This window comes from Heterocephalus glaber, unplaced genomic scaffold, assembly GCF_053883595.1.
Source record: "Heterocephalus glaber isolate CG9 unplaced genomic scaffold, H.glaber_assembly_v1.0 deba00001124, whole genome shotgun sequence".
In the NCBI taxonomy this organism is placed as follows: Eukaryota; Metazoa; Chordata; class Mammalia; order Rodentia; family Bathyergidae; genus Heterocephalus; species Heterocephalus glaber.
The window spans coordinates 628,112-649,777 of NW_028258197.1; the positions used below are offsets into that span (position 1 = coordinate 628,112).

The following is a 21,666-nucleotide window of genomic DNA, read 5'->3' on the forward strand; positions in this document are numbered from 1 at the left end:
TCATTTTTGAAAATAAAATTATTTCATTTCTATCAGGTTAGATAACCTATAAGGTTTTGATGAAAATTGGAAGAGAAGAACGGGAAAGAATAAGAAAAAAAAACATACAAAAGTGCAAGAAGTCAAATAAGAATGAAGTCAGTTATCATATGAAGTATAATGGCAATTACCCTAAAAAAAAGACAGACTGTATCAGAAGGTATAGATAGCATGCATTTCCAGTAATATGTTAATTATAATGGATACTAATAAAACAAAATGAGAGGAAGCTTGCAAATAAAAACAATGAAAAATATATACCAGGAAAATTGTTAAGAAAGAATCACATTATTTGCAATAATATAAAACAAAATAAAAATGAACGAAGATAATTAGATTAAAGAATTTGATATTTTATGCAGGCACAATTAATGAAATAGATATTAATAATTATTGAACTTTTATGAATGAAAAAAACATAAAGTCAAAATACATAATACAACTCAAGAGAAATAAAAACATTCACACCAAAACTTGTGTAGATATGTTCATAATAGCCAAAAAGTGAAAATATTTTGAATGTTCATCAGCCAATGAATATACAAATAAAATATAGTAACCATAGAATTTGGCAGTAAAAATAACTAAATTATTGATCCATGCTATAACATGAATGAATCTTGAAAACATTGTGTGAAGTGAAAGAAGCCACCCCAAACACTATATAATTTTGCATAATTTCAGTCATTTGAAATGTCCAGAATAGATGAATCTATAGAGACAAAATATTAATTAGTGAGTACCTAGGAAAAGAGGAGTACGGGGAGTTACTGCTAAGAGTATGGAGTCTCATTTTGGGGTGATGAAAATGTTCTAAACTTAGATTATGATGAGAGTCCTGCAACTTTGAATATACTAAATCCTTTGATTGTATACTTTAAATAGGTGAATCCTATAGTATGTGAATGATATATCAATAAAGACATTTTTTTAAAAAGAAAAAATATGTATGAAAAACACTGTTTAAAGTGAAAGAGAAAATTGATGAATTGACATTTATGGCAACTTACATTCTTCAGAAAATCAGTTGCTCGGTGCCATAGAGGATATGGAAAATTTGAATAATGCAGTTAGTAAACTTAATTCAGATAAGTGTAGATCAAGAACCACATATTCTTTTTTCAACACTGTAACCTGTTTATAATTGATAATGTATTTATTGATAAAGAACCTTATATAGTATACATTATTTTTACTTTAGAATGAAAGAATCTAACAACGTAAAGATAGATGGTAATTCTTTTTCTACTTCTAGAATTTAAAGAGTTTTACAACATCTTTCAGGTTAAAATAGAAGCCAAAATTGCAAAAAAAGTTTTTTCAAGTTAACATGTTTTAGGAAGTAAAGTTTGTGAAATGCAGCCAAAATAGTACTCTATGAAAAAATCATTACTTTGAATGCTTTTATTGGAAAAGAGGCACTGAAAATAAATCAGTCATTTAACTCAAGGAGCTAAAAAAAAGAAGTTGTCAATGAAATTAAATGAAGAAATGAATAAAATTAAACAAATAATATTTAATCAGTGAAGACACAGGCAGTTTCTTTAGAAGACCTAGAAGAATCTTTAAGAGAAATTATCAAAGTGAAAGAGAAAAAAAATAAATAACATGTGGCACATAAAAATAAATTAGCCACTAATAATAATGTCTTTATTTAAGAAAATACAGTGAACAACTTTACAGCAAAATAATTTTTAAAAACCCAGACAGAAGGGAAGAAAACAAATGGTAATACTGATGTAAGAAACCTTAAAAATTATAAGTAGTGACCACAGATATCAAAGATTCCCTCGAATTACCAGGCTCAGATGATTTTGTAGTAAATTTTAACTAAACTTTTAAGCAATAATGATAATAGTAGTAATTATAGTAATTACAGATGTTTATAGGTATTTTACATATGTGAGCATTTTTAGTGTTAGCAGCAATCTAAGTGGATGATCAGCAGCCTCTGAGTGAACACTTCCAGCGATGGTGAGCTTTCTCCTTTGTAACAGACTGTTCCCTTGTTTGAGAGTTTTAACCATTAGTTTTCTAATTTACATGGATAAAAATATACCCCTTACTCCTTTTATGCCAAGTGTTCCATTTTATGAATGGCATATAACAGTGGAACATAATAAAAATTTTTCTCTTAAAATTCTTTTTCCTGAGGCCTGGGATTTAGCTCAGTGTTTCTGGCACCTGCCCGCCTCACAAGCACAAGGTCCCAAGTTCGATCTCTGGTACCAAAAAAAAAAAATTCTTTTTCCTTGAATTTTTCTAGGTAACATATGAATTTCATGCAAAAATTCAAAAATGCCTCCTTTGGCATAAATGGGTTAATTGCTGCTACCCATTATTCATTGTTTTGCTTTTTAGAACTATATGACAAATTAACTTCTTCTGGCCAATTCTTTATAGGCTAGAAAGCGGCTTTCTTTCATGTCTGAGCTTCTCTAACTTTAGAGTAAGAGGGCTTTCTAATATAAAGATGGTATTGCAACTATGTTGTTTCCCTTATCTTCTAATCTAATAATCACATCAAAATGAACATGAGATTACTTCAGAATTACTCTTCCTAATAACTAACCCCTTATCAGCTCTTAGTGAGGATTTTTTCCTTTTGTAAAGATTTTATATACACTATCCATATTTTGTCATCCTTTATTTTTATAGTACTCTAAATTTCTTGTGTGGTTTTACAAAGTCTACTGTTAGTAGTTTCATGTTCATTTCTTCATGTTCTTATAGCATTCTGACTTATAAATTATGTGGGCTTATATTTTGATGATATATTTTTAAGCTATAATTTTCCTCACAAATTGTTACAAAGTGTCCAAGATAGGGTTGAACTTGTGAACTTGTGCCTCAGCATCCCAGAGTGCTGGGATTATAGGCATGTGCCACTATACTTGACTCTAATCACCTTTTAAAGGCCCCACTCATTAATACTATTAAAACGGCCATTAAGTTTCAACACCTGATTTTTGTAAGAACATGTTAAAACCAAAGCAAGTATACTATCTATATAAATAAGAATCAGAGAAAGGTTCTCTAAAGATTATGTTTATTTGGGAATATATAGAACAGCATTGCTATGCTAATACGTATGCCATAGTAAACTATGAGCATATTCAGCATGTACCAACTCTCCACGATAAATGTAATCATTATGTACTAGTAAAATTTTTTTTTAAAACACAGTGGTTGGGGAGTTGGACAAAGGGGAACATGCCTGTGACCCCAGCCATTTGGAAGGCTGAGGCAAGAGGCTTGCAATTTTGAGATCAGCCCAAAATTAAAAACCCTGTCCTAAATTAAAAATCTTTTTGAAAAGGACTTGAATTGTTGCACACACATGTAGTGAGTTCAAAGCCAGCCTGACTACATCTTGAGACTTTGTCTCAAAAAAACAAAAACAAGCAAAGAAACAGAACCCAGACCAAATAAAGTGGTTGAGGCCAAGCTTTAAAGGCAATAATGGGGGAAATTACGTAAGAAAATTTGAAACAATAATCCATGGTCACAAGGATTCATAAGGGTGGTGCCAGTCTGATGTTGGATAGTTACTGGACAAATATCCTTGCTGGTGTGTGAGTGTGTGTGTGTGTGTGTGTGTGTGTGTGTGTGTGTGTGTGTGTGGTGGCCTTTGTGCAAAGTTGTGGTTCTGGCATAGTCTTGTGATAGTCACCATGTATCAGGTAACTGTATGAGAATTCTTCCTTTGTAACCTTATGGCTTTATTTATATTTTTGTTAGGGCTGATGTAAATGACTGCATTTTGATTCTGATAGCTTTCACACACAGATTAAGTGATTAATTGTTGTATGTCTCTTGCTTGGAGCAGGATATTAAGTATGGCAAACTTTGTAATCACATATATTGGGGTCCAGGTCTTGATTCTCTCATTAGCTGTATGGCCTTAGTCAAATTTCTTCATTACTGAATATGCTTTTTCTTATCTTTATTACATTATTATTGTTGTTGTTATTTTTGCTTGATAGAGTATTAATATAGATTAAATACATATTATGTATGTCAGGAACATAGTACTTTAGCTTTAAAGGGAGATTCATAAGTGAAAGTTCATAAACAGAACTATTACATTATTATCTTTTTCTTGCAGTAGATCAGTACTTTCCTTGTTCATGTTTTTATTTCCAAAATATTGCTACAATACTCTTTGAATTCTTAAAAGCACAGCTCTTCTCAATTGGGTCTTTATTCTTCCTTGACAGTTATATTTAGAGGATATTCAGCTCTTCATCTTTAATTGTGGCCTTTTCCTCTCTGTTTATTTCTCTTTTGGCCACAAATCTGCCTCTAGGGCTAGGGATGTTATCTCAATTATTGACACCTGCTTAACATGCATGAGGCCCTGAAGGTAATCCTCAGCACCTCTAGTAACAATAACAATAATAATAATTATTAGTATTATTTATAGTATGGCCATATTCAATTCTTTAGCTGATCCATAGGTTTATGATTATATAAATTACTTTTTAATATTTTATTAGTACATGTTAATATTTTATGATGGGTTTATTTTGGGAAATTAGTATACGCACTTAATATCTTAATTTCAGTCTTTTTTTTAAATTAAATTCTTTTATTGGTACATTTTAGGTGTACAACACAATTACATTTCTCATTGGGAATTGTACCTTTACATAATGCATCTTGGTTCTTATTTTTTCCCCATTCCTAGCCTTCTTTCACGCTCTCTAACCTTCCCTATTTACAAAGACTTTATTTCCATTTTTTCCATTTCTCATCATTTTTCCTTTCCCTTCTTTCCTTTGCCCTGGCCCTCCCACTACCCCTACCCCTTTGGACCTATTCCTATTTTACATTATCGATTATTCATTCTAATCATTGGTATATTTTAGATGTACAATATAATGACATTCATCACTGGAAATTTACACCTTTACATAGTCTCTCTTGGTTCTTATTTTTCACCCTTGCCCAGCCCTCCCTTCAACCTCTCCAGTCCTATTTACAAAGATTTTGTTCCTATTTTTCCATTTTCTCATATTAATCCCATTCCCTTCTATCCTTTCCCCTAGCCCTCCCACTTCCTTCCCCTTTGCCCCTTTTCTTCCTATTTCACATTACCTATTATACATTTAGTCCTTATTTACACTTTCAGTTTCTCACACCAGAGAAACTATGCGGTATTTATTCATGTGTGTCCTATTTATTTCACTTAAGAATATCGCCTCAATGTGCATCCACTTAGCTATAAATGTCTCTAATTTCTCATTTTTTATGGCTGAGTAGTACTCCATTTTATAAAAAAACCACATTTTCTTTATCCAGTCTCCAGTTGATGGGCATTTGGGCTGTTGCCAAGTTTTAGCTATCACAAACTGTGCTGCTATGAACATGGGCGTACATATATCACTGTGGTATGATTCTTTTAATTCTTTGGGGAAGATCCCCAGCAGTGGAATAGCAGGTTCAAATGGGACTTCCTGTCCTAGTTCTTTGAGGTATCTCCATACTGATTTCCACAGTGCTTGCACCAGTCTACACTCCCACCAGCAGTGGAGCAGGGTTCCTCTTTCCCCACAGCCCCGCCAGCATTTGTTATTGGTTGATTTCATGATAGCAGCCATTCTTTCTGGAGTGAAGTGGAATCTCAGCATTGTTTTCATTTGCATCTCTCAAATGACCAGTGATGTTGAACATTTTTTCATGTATTTATTTGCTATTTCTACTTCTTTGTCTGAGAAATGTCTGTTCATTTCAGATGCCCATTTTCGGATTGGGTCTTTAAATTTGGGAGGTCTGATCTTTTTAAGTTCTTTATAGATACGAGATAGTAGACCTTTGTCTGAGGAAGAGCAGGTGAAGATTTTTTCCCACATTGTGGGTTGTCTCTTCACACTGCTGGTGGTTTCTCTTGCTGTGCAGAAGCCTTTTAATAAGAAGAGATCCCACTTGTTGATTGTGCTAGTTCACGGGCAACTGAGGTTTTGTTCATAAAATCTTTTCCTACACTGATGTCTTCAAGGGTTCTACCTAACCTCTGTTCCAACTGGTTCAGAGTTTCTATTTTAATATTTAGATCTTTAATCCATTTTGATTTTAATTTAGTGCATGGTGAGAGATACAAGTCTAGTTTTAATCTTTGGCAAGTTGAAGCCCAAGTTTTCCAGCACCATTTATTAAAGAGGGAATCTTTCCTCCAGTGAGGGTGTTTGGCTCCTTTATCGAAGATGAGATGGCTGAGTTTGTCTGGCGTTGTTTCTACATCTTCTAATCTGTTCCACTGGTCCTCAAGTCTGTTTCTTTGCCAGTACCATGCTGTTTTTATCACAGTAGCTTTGTAGTATAGTTGCAGGTTGGGGATTGTGATACCCCCTGGCATGTCTCTGTTACCTAGAATTGCTTTTGCTATTCTGGGTCTCTTCTTGTTCCAAATGAATTTTTGGATTGTTTTCTCAAGGTCCATGAAGTATGCTGCTGGGATCTCAATTGGAATTGCATTAAATCTATATAGCAGTTTTGGAAGTATGGCCATTTTCACTATATTAATCCTTCCTACCCAGGAGCAAGGGATGTCTGTCTATTTTCTGATATCATCTTCAATCTCTCTTTTCAGAGTGCCATAGTTTTCAGAGAAGAGGTCTTTGATTTCTTTTGTTAGGTTGATTCCTAGGAATTTCAGTTTTTTGGATGCTATTGTGAAAGGAATTATTTGCCCTATTTGTCTCTCAGTGAGTCTGTCATTGGTGTAGAGGAAAGCTATTGATTTTTGTGTGTTGACCTTGTAACCAGCTACTTGACTGAATTTGGTTATTAAGTCTAGAAGACTTTTGGTGGAGTTCTTGGGGTCTTCTATATAGAGTATCATGTCATCTGCAAATAATGACAATTTGACTTCTTCATTTCCTATCTTTATTCCTTTTATTTCTTTCTCTTGTCTAATTGCCGTGGCTAATGTTTCCAGAACACTATTGAACAAGAGTGGTGATAGTGGACATCCTTGTCTTGTTCCTGATTTTAGTGTGAAGGATTTCAGTTTTTGACCATTTAATATGATATTGGCTGTTGGTTTTTCATAGATGGCTTCTATCAGTTTGAGGTAGAGACCATCTATTCCAATTTTTTGTAGGGTTTTTATCATAAATGCATGTTGGACTTTGTCAAATGCTTTTTCTGTGTCTATGGAGATAATCATATGGCTTTTGTCCTTGGCTCTATTGATATAGTGTATTACATTGATTGATTTTCGTATATTGGACCATCCCTGCATCCCTGGGATGAATCCCACTTGATCAGGGTGTATGATCTTCTTGATGATCTTCTGCATTCTGTTTGCCAGTATCTTATTAAGGATTTTTGCATCTATGTTCATTAGTGAGATTGGCCTATAGTTCTCTTTTTCGGTTGGGTTTTTCTCTGCTTTGGGGATCAAGGTGATGCTTGCTTCCAGGAATGAATTTGGGAGTATTGCTTCCTTTTCAATTTCACTGAAGAGCTTAAACAGTAGTGGCAGCAGTTCCTCTCTAAATGTCTTGTAGAATTCAGCAGTGAAGCCATCAGGGCCCAGGCTTTTCTTAGTTGATAAGTTTTTAATTACATTTTCAATTTCATTGGTTGATATTGGGTTGTTCAGAATTTTTAGGTCTTCTTCATTCAACTTTGGTAATTCATATGTATCTAGGAACCTGTCCATTTCTTCTGTGTTGTCCATCTTATTGGCGTATAGGTTCTGATGATCCTCTGGATTTCTGCTGGGTCTGTTGTGATATCACCCTTTTCATTCCTAATTGCATGTATTTGGGCCTTTTCTTTCCTTTTTCTGACAAGGTTGGCTAAAGGTTTGTCAATTTTGTTGATTCTTTCAAAGAACCAACTCTTGGCTTCATTGATTGTTTTGTATCATTCTCTTAGTCTCCGTTGCATTGATTTCTCCTCTGATCTTTTTAATTTTCTCCCTTGTATGAGCTTTGGGGTTGTCCTGCTCTTCTTTTTCTAGAAGCTTGAGGTTCAGCATGAGGTTGTTTAATTGGGCTCATTCTGTTTTCCTAATATGCATATTCACTGCTATGAATTTCCCTCGTAAGACTACTTTCATTGTGTCCCATAGATTCTGATATGTTGTATTGTCATTGTCATTTAATTGAAGGAACTGTCTGATTTCTTCTCTTTTTTTTTCTGATTTCTTCTTTAATTTCCTCTGTGACCCATTGTTTATTCAGAAGTGTGTTGTTCAATTTCCACGTGTTTATGAAAGTTTTTGAGTTTCTTTTGCTATGGATCTCCAATTTCATCACACTATGGTCTGATAATATACAGGGGATAACTTCAATTCCTTTGAACTTATTTAAACCTGTTCTTTGTGTGAGTATGTGGTCTATTTTTGAGAATGACCCATGTGCAACTGAGAAGAATGTGTATTCTGATTTTGTGGGGTGGAAGACTCTGTAAACATCTGTTAAGTTCATTTGTTCAAGAGTTCGATTGAGTTCTAGTATTTCATTACTTATTTTTAGTCTAGTTGATCTATGTATTTGTGACAGTGGGGTGTTGAGGTCCCCTACTACAATTGTATTAGTGCATATATGACTTTTCATGTCCGTTAGTATTTGTTTTATATAGTTGGGTGCACTAGTGTTTGGTGCATAGATATTTATGATTGTCATCTCTTCCTCTTGGATTCTTCCCTTTACAAGGATGTAGTGTCCTTCTTCGTCTCTCTTAATCAGTGTTGGTTTGAAATCTACTTGATCTGCCAAGAGGATAGCTACTCCTCCTTTTTTCGGGTTCCTGTCACATGGAGTATTGTTTTCCACCCTTTAACTTTCAGTCTATGAGTTTCCTTTTGAATGAAGTGTGTTTCTTGTATGCAGCATATTGTTGGATTTTGCTTCTTGACCCATTCTGCCAGTCTATTTCTTTTGATTGGTGAATTGAGACCATTAACGTTGATGATTATAACTGAAATGTATTGACTTGTCATTACCATGACTTTTTCTTTTTGTTGGATTCTCCCCCTTTCCATTTAATCTCTTGTCATGCCAGATGGGTTCATTCTGCTTTGCTTCCTGGGGTTGTGATCCTCAATGTCTGTTCCTAGGCTATTGTGTAAAATTCTTTGGAGTGCTGGTTTGGTATTCACAAATTTCCTAAGGTGCTCTTTGTCATGAAAGTCTCTTATTTCTCCATCCATTTTGAAAGATAGTTTTGCAGGGTACATCAATCTGGGTTGGAGGCTGTTTTCTTTTAGGGCTTGGAATATGTCACTCCAAGCTCTTCTTGCCTTGATGGTTTGTGTTGAGAAGTCTGCTGTGATTCTGATGGGCTTTCCTTTGTATGTGATTGGTTTCTTTTCTCTGACTGCTTGGAGAACTTTGTTCTTCTGTTGTGTTTCTGGAATCTTAACAATTATATGCCTATGTGTAGATTTTTTTTGATCAAGGCTCTTTGGAGTCCTATATGCCTCACTTATCTGTATGTCAAGCTTTTTTCCCCTGCTTGGGAAGTTTTCTGCCATTATTTCTGTGAGGAGATTTTTTTATGTCATCTGCACTCTCTCCTGTTTCTTCGTTGAGCCCAATCAGTCTTATGTTATTCTTTTTTGCATCATCTAGGAGCTGCTGGATGGATTTCTCATGTTCCCTTATAATTTTGAAGCAATTTTTCTTTTCCTGGTCACTAATTGCAATCTTATCTTCTATATCTGAAATTCTGTCCTCACATTGGCTCATTCTGCTGTGTAGACTTTCAATGGAGTTTTTCATGTCCTGGAAATCTATTTGCATCTGTTTTATGGATTCCATTTGTTTCTTATGTTGGGATTCCACCATCAGCTCCTCTCTAGATTTATTAATCATGTCTTGCACTAAGGGCACAATTTCTCCTGTTATCTGAGAAATTATTTCTGATTTCGTTTTTTCCCGATCCCCTTTTGTTGCCAATTCAGTGGGTCCAGGTGGTTGAGTATCAGAGTGTTCCATCTCCTTTCCCTTTGGGGTTGCTGTAGGTGATCTGGAAGTCTGGTTTTGAGACTTATTTATGTGTTTTCTCATTTCGACTGGGTTGGGGAGCTGTTAGCGCCTGCACGGATTACCTCCTCTGAGCTGGGAGAGGTGGGACAGGGGCCATGATCAGTGGTAGGGATGGTGACCCAAAAGCCCTTTCCTGTGGCCTGGGAGCAGCGGGAGTGATGGTGTCCAGGAAGTCCCTTCCTCTGGACCAGGAGCAGTGGGATGGCGGCTCAGAAGCCCCTACCTGTGGGCCGGGAGCGGTGGGAGGTATGGTGTCCCAGAAGCCCCTTCCTCTGGGCCAGGAGCAGCGAGACAGAAGGTGTCCCCAAAGCCCTTTCCTCTGGCCTGGAGCAGCAGGAGGGATGGTGACTGGGAAGCCCCTTCCTCTGGACCAGGAGCAATGGGACGGCAGCTCAGAAGCCCCTACCTCTGGGCCAGGAGCAGCAGGACTCAGTACCTTGGTCTGGTGGTCTGGTGTCCTCTGTGTCTTTGTAGTGTGGAACCAGGTGGCTGCCTGTCTGCAGTGGGGTGATTTGGCATCTTCTGTGCGATTCGGGACCTAAGTAGGCCGTGCACAGACCTGCCTGTCTGCAGCGGGCTGATTCAGCATGTTCCCTGCCACTGGGTACCTCGTTAGGGTGTGGGCAGTCCTGCGGGTCTGCAGCGGGGTAATTCAACGTCTTTCGCGTGACTCGGGACCTCGGTAGGGCGTGCACAGACCTGGCTGTCTGCAGCGGGCTGATTCAGCGTGTTCTGCACGACTGGGGACCTCGGTAGGGCATGGGCAGACCTGCCTGTCTGCAGCAGGGTGATTTGGCATCTTCTCAATTTCAGTCTGATTATTACCCGTTCTTTCCTCCACTCTCCCATTTGTCCTGTTCCCTGGTTTTCTGATATCTGTCTCTCTCTCTTTCTCTCTCTTCATTTGTTGCCCTTTAATTTCAACCTATATCTTTTAGATATTTTCTCTTCTAAATTGCCTCAGAGCTTCTTTTCTTTACATTTTTAAAGATATATATTCTTTTCTAAAATCTGACTTGAATTTTCTAAAATTTGTTATAGAGCTATAGCCAATGAAATGTCTAATCAGGGAGATCTAGGGTGTGAGTTGGAAAAGGCAAATTAATAAGATGCAATCTGGTACAGTAATAAAGTGGAGGCCTAAACAGACTGTAAAAAATAGGGTTGGATCAGAAGTGGGTAGTTGTTGGCTATCATGGGTAGGAACCTGTAAATCTAAAGGAATTTAGGGACAGACAACTAGAAAGTTCTAGAGCAGCAAGTAGTCGATATCTAGAAAAATGTTAGCCATTGAGTCCCTGCAGGTATAGAGCATACAGAGGTGAAGCCTAAAGTTTCCAGGCAGCCTCAGGAACCACCCTCCTCTGCATGAAGGTCCTGGCTTGCTAACTTCTGCATGCAATCATGATTGGGCTGCCTGCCTTGGACAAGAGCATCCTTGTGGGAGAGGATCACCTAGAACTTAGGCCTCCAGTATCTCTCCATTGGCCACTTACTGCAGAACCTCAAGGCCAACATGGAAACTGATAATATGGCAACACAGTATCTAGATGGTTTTCCAAGGATTGGTACAGGCTGAAGCCTGGACAAAATCTTTGACCTTGATCTAGTGATTAGTTTGTACATTCCATTTAAAACACTTAAAGTTCACCTCAGCTGATGTTGGATCTACCTGCCTTATGGTAGGGTACATGTGATTGATGATATCCATTAGCCCAATAGGAGGATGATATTCCTGAAGGAGTTTCTGTTCAACTAAGATGGTACAAAAATGCAGCAGAGACAGTCATGGAACTATACAAGAGCCAAGGAGTTCTCCAACAGTTTTCTGGAATGGAAACTAACAAAACCTGGTGTTAAGTGTTTACATACTTTTCTCAAACAAGATCACACCTATCCAGTGAAAGAGCCTAGATGTGATCACTCATTCAATCTTGTATGTAGTATTGGCGTTGTGTCCAGTTAGACACAATTGGTGCTGTATCCAATTAGAAGCTAGCTGAGGCAGCTGCAGCATCTTTTTTAGTTTAAGTGGTGAAATGATAAGAAAACTAGTGAGTAGAAGGGGTTTATGAAGAGGCCCCCCTCTACTTTTCAAAAGAAGGTGTCTCTGCCCGTATGTCCTCAGAAGAAACCAAATGCAGGCAGGATTTCAAGTGGTGTCTAGCCTGCATTAGTTTTTGACACTAGCTAGTTTTTGACATCCATGGTGTCATGTCACCTTTTGCAGGTGATGGTGGTAGTCTCTGGTTCTCCCTACTCTCCAAACGCTGTTGGGTCACATTACCAATGAGTCTGAAAACATCAAAGGCTCTAGCACAGGCTTTGTCTCTGTTTGTCACAGTTCTCTGTTTTATGCCCTCCTACTGACAATGGAATTGAAGCTAACTGCTCTTAGTTGTACTTATCTCTTGAGCAACTGTGTTCACAATTCATTATTTCTTGTAGGAATGATTCCTTCTTCTCTGTATCCATGACCTATAGAATCCCCCCATTTCACATATCCTCAGATGAATGGTCTTGGCTTCTACCAACTGAATTTTTTAAAATATCTGTTTTTTCTCCTCCTATGCTTTTAGATAAAGGCTATACATTTATCTCTGTCAAATCCCTGCATGAACTGAGAGCTGGGGGACTGTATTGAAACTCTTCATGCACTGGCAACTGAGCCATGCAGCAGGTCTTACCTTAAATGATTGGCCTGACTCATGCCTCACTTTACTCCTTTTATTGTTAAAAAATTAAAAGTAAATATTCATGTACAGAAATGCTGAAAGATCATATCTTATATATAGAAATAATATGATCATATGAAATTACTGGATTAGTAGAATAGTTGAGCTCTTTATTGAGGAAAACAAAATGAACTTTGAACATTCTGGTAAATACTGATGCTGACAGTATTTTTTTTCTGTGAGTAATCCAAAAATAGTTGATAAAGAATGTAGTGTTGACGAAAAGGTTGCAAAAGCTGTACCTATGCTAATTATAACAGCTTTATAATTATACAGAAAAAATCTTTTTTCTTTCTTTCCTATTCCAAAGATGTGGTATGTGGGAGTGGCCATGAAGTCTAGAAATAAAGAGACTCATATTTTGTCATTCATAACATCAATAAACCATTTGTGAAAAGATTTTCCTAGTTTCCAGACTTAGTGACCACCTTGTATAATTCTTGTTCTCCTCTGGGAAAAACATTGAAATTTATTCCTGCTGCTTTAAAAATATGTATCCCTCCTGCATGCATCATGCCTGTCCCCAGGGAGAGTCCTTTGCTATTTCTGGAAGTGACTTCTGTCTAAACCTTCATACTGGGGGGAGGGAGGGGTGCCTATTTCCATACTTTGGTGATGTTGAAACACATCCAAGACTTTCTGAGGGTGTCCTCAGCCATCCCTAGTCAGTTCACTGCCATATATATTCTGTATGTGAGTGAGTCACCTTCCTGACAGTACTGTTCAAACTCTCACCAGTTCCTCTCCCTGTATTCTTTTTTTTTTTGGTACTGGGGATCAAACTCAGGACTTTGAGCTTGCAAGGCAGGCAGCAGAACCACTGAGCTAAATCCCTGGCCCATCTCTCCCTGAATTCTTTAATGTGAATGTTACTTGGCTACCTTAGTGAAAATATAGACCAGTCTCCTTATCTTTTCAATCACAGAAAAATAAACTTTTTACTATCTAGGCTTATGTAGTACATATGCTCAGTTCAGGTCTGTGAGATGTCAGTGCATTATTATGACTCAGCACTTTAGAAGAGTTGCATTTGGATGCTAGCTGATGAGCAGAGGTGAAAATCAAATGTGTAGATAAGCTCAAGTTTTCTGGGGAACTAGATATAGAGAAAAATATGTCTGATATGGGGAATATTGCACAATTTAGAGTAGTGTTGCCATGGAAATGATTTCCACAAGCTAGGAAAAGTAAAGAGTTATAGTTATTTTGGATAATTCAAAAGAGGAAATTGTGCTTTGGGGGTGTAGAAAAATCTTCAAATTCATTTCTCCACTAATGCAATAATTGCCTTTAGAATTTTTGGGGAGATGTGGGAAATGACTGGATCCCTGATAGCATACTATCCTCTCTCATCATTCTTTCTTTTCTCCTTTCCATTGAAACAGTGAAACTCCACACTAAGTCACTGAGTAAATTTCAACAGTGTTGAGATTGCTCGGCATGTTGAAGGTCCTTTGTTAGGTGACAGCTTGAAGTAAATGCCTTTTCCATGGTCTTGGAAAAGATGATGTTTGTTTCATATTCAGTGGCCTAAGAAAAGAACTAGTTCTGGTTTTTCTCAATAAACTCACTAGTTTTCCCTTAACTGATTTTGTAAAAATGAAAATTACCTTGAAAATATTGTGACAAAACTAAAATTCAAGGAATATCTTTTCTGTCCAATGCTGTAGTGCAGTTCCTTCATATTTAAGCAAAGAGAATAGTTGGAACAGTTTCTAAGATCCCACCCTGACCTCACATGTTGTGGTTCTACCTAGCTTCTAATTGAGTTTGCTTCCCATTATCCCAACAAGCTTTCCATTCACATAGAGCTTGATCTGCTTTTAAATTTGATGGAAATAAAGTTTTTTCTGCTTATAACTAAAGAAATAATTTATAAAAATATCTCAACAATAAGGACAGATCATAAGGTAGTTTTTGTTTTCAGTAGATCTTTATGGAACCTCTCTCTGTAATGTAGTAGAGTTCAGGCCCAAACTCTAGGCCCAAAAAAACTGTTAAGCCCATACTGGTGAAGTGTCCACTTAATGAAAAATCAAGTTAAAATTCTTCACTCATGTATTTGTAAGCTTCCTATCTGGGTATATTTTAACTCCTTTTGAGCTTCTATTTCCTTATACATAAAGTAAATAATACCGTAGGCTGAGGCGAATACAGAAATGTTTGTAAAGAGTTTCTCTCTGTGCCTAGTGCTTATTATGATATTTAAACATGATTTAGCAGACTTATTTTTAAATAGGATTATCTTTAGTGCCACTAAGTTTCATAATACTCATTGCCATACCCTGATATAGTTCTCAATATTTAAAAAAGCCTAAAAGATAATATACTTTTGCTTGTCATAAAAATCACACAGACTATCTTAATTTTTTGCATAGAATGATATCACCTTACTTTGATCAACTCATTTGATTTGAAAATCCAGTTTAAATTATTTTGTTAAATTAGACAGCTAAAATCTTTCAAACTATAAGTACATGGGTCACGATAAGGATATAATAAAAGGAATAGTACCAGATGAAAAAGTTTGCCATCATTTAATCAAATAATCTCTTGTATCCTTTTTAATTACTTTGTAATAATTAGCAAACACCAGGGAGAAATTACCCTTCGTTTTCTATGCTTCCTCTATTTTCTTTCTAATAAAATACATCATGGGGAGAGAAGCTCAGCCAGTCCCAGCAGCTGGAAGCTCCCTGCCTCCATCCCAGGCTCCTAGGGCAGAGAAGGTGAGCCAGGTCCCAGCACCCAGAAGGAAGCTCCCCGCCTCCATCCCAGGCTCCTAAGGCAGAGAAGCTCAGCCGGTCCCAGCACCTGGAAGGAAGCTCCCCTGCTGCCATCCCAAGCTCCTAGGGCAGAGAAGGTGAGCCGTGTGGGTGCCAGAAGCACCCCCTCCCATGGAAATGAGAAGACACATAAACAAGTCTCAGAAACACACCTCCAGATCACCTACAGCAGCCCCAAAGGGAACCGAGATGGAACACTCTGATACTCAATCACCTGGACTCTCTGAACTGGCAACAAAAGAGGATCTGGGAAAAATGAAATCAGAAATAATTACTCAGATAACAGCAAAGATTGTGCTCATGGTGCAAGACATGATTAATAAATCTAGAGAGGACACAGATAAAAAAATAGAGGAGCTGAGGAACATGATGGAATCCCAACATAGGAAACAAATGGAATCCATAAAACAGATACAGACAGATTTCCAAGAGACTAAAAACTCCATCGAAAGTCTGCGCAGCAGAATGAACCAATGTGAGGATAGAATTTCACATATAGAAGATAAGATTGCAATTAGTGAGGAGGAAAAGAAAAGTTGCTTGAAAATTGTAAGGGAACACGAGAAATCAATCCAGCAGCTGCTTAGACGATGCAAAGAAGAATAACATAAGACTGATCGGAGTCAATGAAGAAAGGGAAGAGAGTGCAGATGACATAAAAGAACTCTTCACAGAAGTGATGGCAGAAAACTTCCCAAGGAGGGGTAAAGAACTTGACATACAGATAAGTGAGGCATATAGGACTCCAGCTAGCCTTCATCAAAAAAAAAATCTACACATAGGCATATAAGAGTTAGGATTCCAGAAACCAAACAGAAGAACAAAATTCTACAAGCAATGAGAGAAAAGAAACAAATCACATACAAAGGAAAGCCCATCAGAATCACAGCAGACTTCTCAATGCAAACCCTCAAGGCAAGAAGAGCTTGGAGTGATGTATTTCAAGCCCTAAAGGAAAACAGCCTCCAACCCAGATTGATGTACCCTGCAAAACTATCTTTCAAAATGGATGGAGAAATAAGATACTTTCATGATAAAGAGCACCTCAGGAACTTCATGAATACCAAACTGGCACTCCAAAAAATTTTAGACAATACCCTAGGAAAAGACAATGAGGATCACAACCCCAGGAAACCCAACAGAATGAATCCATTGGGCATGACAAATTAAATGCAAAGGGGGAGAATCCAACGAAAAGAAAAAGTCATGACAAGGCTTTTAAAACTTTGAACTTCATCTCCCTAATGAGTGTATAATTCAGTCTTATTATTATACTGATTAGTATTTTTCTGATTCTAGAGTTGCACACCATTCCTTGTGCTATACTGGCTATTTATCATCTTCTTATGTCTGCATTTTAATTGGGTTGTCTGTTAATGAGCTGTAAGAGTTCTTTATATATTCTGGTCATAGGTTATATGCATTGTAAATATGGTCTGTTTAAGGGCTACTTTTCATTTTTAATGATGTCATTTGAAGTTCTAAATCTTGATGGAATCCCATTTATCAATTTTTTTCTTTTATACATCATGTCTTTTGTATCCTAGGTAGTTCTTGCCTACCCTAAATTCATAAATATTTTCCCTTATAATTTCTTCTTAAAGTTTCATACTTTTAGGCTTTCTTATTTAGGTTCATAGATCCCTTCAAGTTATTTTCATGTATGGAAAAAGAGGATTGAGGTTAATTTTTTATATACGGATACCAGGTGTTCTAGTGCCACTTGGTGAAAACACTGTCTCTTCCTCAGCTCTTGAATTGAGTTTACATTCTATAAAATGCTAATGTTAAATAAGCTTTCAAACCTCAGTGGACCATATATGTGTGGTTCTATTTCTAGATTCTCTGTTTTATTCCAATGATCTATATGTCCTTCCTTATACCAACACTGCCTTGATTACTGTAGCTTTAGAAGAAGTCTTAAAATTAGGTACTAAACGTCTTCCAACACTGTTTTTGTTTTTGTTTTTAACTTTTCTAGGTCCTTTGTACTCCTACGTAACTTTTAACTTTCAATATCCAATTCTTCATTTATAACAAGTATACACAGACCTGAATTTTTATATATACCTTGTGTTTTCTAAGCCTGCTAAATTCAAGTATAAGTTCTAGGGGCTCCTAGACATTTCTTAGTATTTTCTCTGTAGATGATCATTTCATCTACATATAAAGATTTTGCTTCTGCCATGCCAATCCTATCCTAGTTGTGTCATTTTTTTGCCAACTATTTTGGTGGGGCCTAGGTTTCAAAGTTTAATGGACAGATAAAGAGTAAGCATATCTGCCCTTGTTCCCCACCTTAAGGAGAAAGCATTGTATCTTCTCCATTCATACAAGGCGTTCTCGCTGGAAGTATGGAGTACATGTCTTTAATCTGTTGAGAAGTTTCTGTTCTACTTCTAGGTTCCTGATAGCTTTTACCATGAACAGCTCTAGAATTTAGTCCAATACTTTTTCTCCAACTACTGACAGGATCATATGGCTTTTTCCTTTCCTCTGTTAAAATGATGACTTTTGGGGGTGGATCTTGCAATCCTGAACCAACACTGCCATCCCTGTAACAAAACCACTTTCTACATCCTGCCAGATCTGACTTCTAATAGTTTGTTTTGTTAAACAAATTTCTATCTATGTTCATACTTTTTTCTTCTATTATCTTCATCCAGTTTTAGGATTAGCACACTGTTGAGTTCCTAAAATGAGGGGAGAAGTGTTCCTTCTTTTTTCTGCTTTAATTGTTTGATATAATTTATCAGTTAAAATGTTTATGAGCCTGCTGTTGTCATATAGGTAGGTTTTCAAGCTAGGAATATACTTTCTTTAATAGGTTCTATTCAAATTTTATATTTCCTCCAGAGTTAGTTTCATTAATTTTTCTTCCAAGGTACTTCTTAGAAGTTGTCAAATTTATTTCAAAAAGACTTTTGTAATATGCTTTCTATATCCTTTTAAATTCTGTAAAATCTGTGGTAATGTCTCCTAGATCTTAATATTGTAATTTAAAAAATGTATAACTGATATTGTGTAACAGGAAGAAAAGGTCTAAAAGAGCAGGGGAATTGGGAGGGGTAGGGGAAGGGAAAAAAAGGAAAGGAAAAAATATGAGAAGAGGAAAAAATGGATACAAGGTCTTTGCAAATAGGGAAGGGTGGAGGGGGTGAAGGGAGGGCAAGGGAAGGGGAAAAGAAATAAGAACCAAGAGACTCATGTAATGGTACAAGATCCCAATGATGAATGTTAACTGTATTTTATACCAAAAATGTACCAATAAACTTAATGGGAAAAGAAAAAAAATTTCATCATGGGGCCGGGGATTTAGCTCAGTGATGCTGCCACCTACCTCACAAGTGCAAGGCCCTGAGTTCAATCCCCAATACCAAAAAAGAAAAAAAAAATCATCATGATATTATATCACAGTTTTCTAGAAATCAATTTTTATGCTTAATTGGCCCTGTCCTGGCCTACTTGCTTATCTGTGTACCTACTGTCAAATATAAGCACTTTAAAAACTGAAAATATTAAATGTAGGGCCTAAATAATATTGGCTATTAGGAATACTTCTCATTCACAAACCATTACAAAAGGCAAGTAAATATTCACAATTCAAAAGAAATCTTTACTCTCTAAACAGAAAATAAATTATAGTATGAGATTATATAAAGCTGTGCAAAGAATATATATTCATATTATAATAGAAATTTTTATAATGCTAAACTATTTTTTTCTCATTATAGAAAATTATGGACCCAAATTGACATTTTCAACACCTAGAGTAATAAACGTGTCAAGATAGAATACTCCCTCTCTGATAAGAATTTTAAACACTAGAGGGCAGAGTGTTGCAAACAGTCTCATTTCAGTGGAACTTTATTATAAATACACTCTCCCTTATCATGCATGTCAGTTATTCTTTCATGTTATTGGCTGCATTTCATAAAGTAAGAAATATGGCCATTTTGGAATTGTCTGTTTAAGCAGCATTTGAGTCCTACCAAAATTGGTTGGACATCCATGTTTTCCCTGTTTCAGATTAGTTTGTGTTTCTGATTTCTGAAAGTGATATATACATCTATATCATTTGTTAAGTTTTACAAATGAAGTTTAATGAAGAAAAGCGAGAGGAGATTTTATGTGTATATTGTATAGTTCAATATATTGGTCTACTTACCAATAAAAAAAATTCTAAAAGAACCACCTGCCAAATAGTGATCTTTTTTAAGTGTCTGGGAAAATTTTATGAAGTGCTTAGGTAGTAAAGGTAACATATAAATTGAAAACTGAGCATGATTAAAAAATTATCTTCAGAAATCCCTTAAATAAAAATAAGAACCAAGAGAGTATGTAAAGGTGCATGTCTCCAATGATAATTGTCATTATATTGTACACCTAAAATGTACCAATAAAAGGATATACAAAAAAAAGAAATCCCTAAATATTATTCCTAACATTCATTAAATAGAAATACTGCTTCTCAGTTGTCCAGTCCTGCTAGTTTATTTTTCAGAGTTGTTATGATCTTACCCTTTTATTGACCGTTAGATGAAGTAGTTAATATATAGGAGCCACATTATATGACTTTTAAAAATCAGTCTCAATCTCATCCTCTTTCTGTCTCTGTCTTTGTTTGTGAAACTATGGATAGAACCCAGGGCCTCACACATGCTAGACAATTCCTCTACCCTTAAGCCTTAAGCATATTTCTTTCCTTTCTCATCAATCACCACACTATGGTTACAAGCTGAAGTCTTACTCTGGAGCAATAGCCATTCATATAAAAGACACAAACACACATAGAAATCTGGCCAAAACTTGAATTGCTATAACAAGTAGGACAAATATTTTCTTACTTCTGTGAGAATAGAGAATTCATATATTCATGTCATTGTAAGTATCACGCTGCCTCAAAAGCATTTTAGCATTTATTACTGATGACTACTCATTAGAGAAAACTTATAATGGGAGAAGACTGGAAAAAGAATAAAAACAAAAAGAACAAAATTTCGTGTAAGTTTTAGACTGATTTACCTAAATTAATCATAAGGGAGTTACAAATTAGTAGCCAAGGGGAAAGCTTACCTCCTTAAATCTCTCTCTGTCCTTTACCATAAGTATTAGTTTTCAAGCAAAATAAAATCTATGTACTTTGTCTTTTAGGGTGTCTTAACCATGTTCTCATTCCAGTCAGCTAATACAGAGCATAATCAAAATTTAAGTAGAAATTTAATTGGGTGCTAAACGTCTTCCAACACTGTTTTTGTTTTTGTTTTTGGCTTTTCTGGGTCCTTTGTACTCCTACATAACTTTTAAAGTTCAATATCCAGTTCTTCATTTATAGCAAGTATACACAGACCTGAATTTTTATATATACCTTGTGTTTTCTAAGCCTGCTAAATTCAAGTACAAGTTCTAGGGGCTCCTAGACATTTCTTAGTATTTTCTCTGTAGATGATCATTTCATCTACATGTAAAGATTTTGCTTCTGCCATGCCAATCCTGTCCTAGTTGTGTCATTTTATTGCCAGACTATTTTGGTGGGGACTAGGTTTCAAAGTTTAATGGACAGATAAAGAGTAAGCATATCTGCCCTTGTTCCCCACCTTAAGGAGCATTGTACCTTCTCCATTCATACAAGGTGTTCTCGCTGAAAGTATGGAGTACATGTCTTTAATCTGTTGAGAAGTTTCTGTTCTACTTCTAGGCTCCTGATAGCTTTTACCATGAACAGCTCTAGAATTTAGTCCAATACTTTTTCTCCAACTACTGACAGGATCATATGGCTTTTTCCTTTCCTCTGTTAAAATGATGACTTTTGGGGGTGGATCTTCCAATGCTGAACCAACACTGCCATCCCTATAACAAAACCACTTTCTACATCCTGCCAGATCTGACTTCTAATAGTTTGTTTTGTTAAACAAATTTCTATCTATGTTCATGCTTTTTTCTTCTATTATCTTTATCCAGTTTTAGGATTAGCACACTGTTGAGTTCCTAAAATGAGGGGAGAAGTGTTCCTTCTTTTTTCTGCTTTAATTGTTTGATATAATTTATCAGTTAAAATGTTTATGAGCCTGCTGTTGTCATATAGGTAGGTTTTCAAGCTAG

The 21,666-nt window shown here is 36.3% G+C and overlaps 1 protein-coding gene and 1 pseudogene across 11 annotated transcripts in view; both read left to right on the forward strand.

Moving 5' to 3' along the window:
• The window catches only part of Tanc2 (tetratricopeptide repeat, ankyrin repeat and coiled-coil containing 2), a 469,601-nt gene that overhangs the window by 164,268 nt on the left and 283,667 nt on the right, over positions 1–21,666 (forward strand). The window lies entirely within an intron of this gene.
• On the forward strand, positions 11,412–21,429 carry LOC147828365 (adenylate kinase 4, mitochondrial pseudogene; annotated as a pseudogene). Its single transcript, XR_015450924.1, has one exon. The product of XR_015450924.1 is annotated as an adenylate kinase 4, mitochondrial pseudogene (transcript).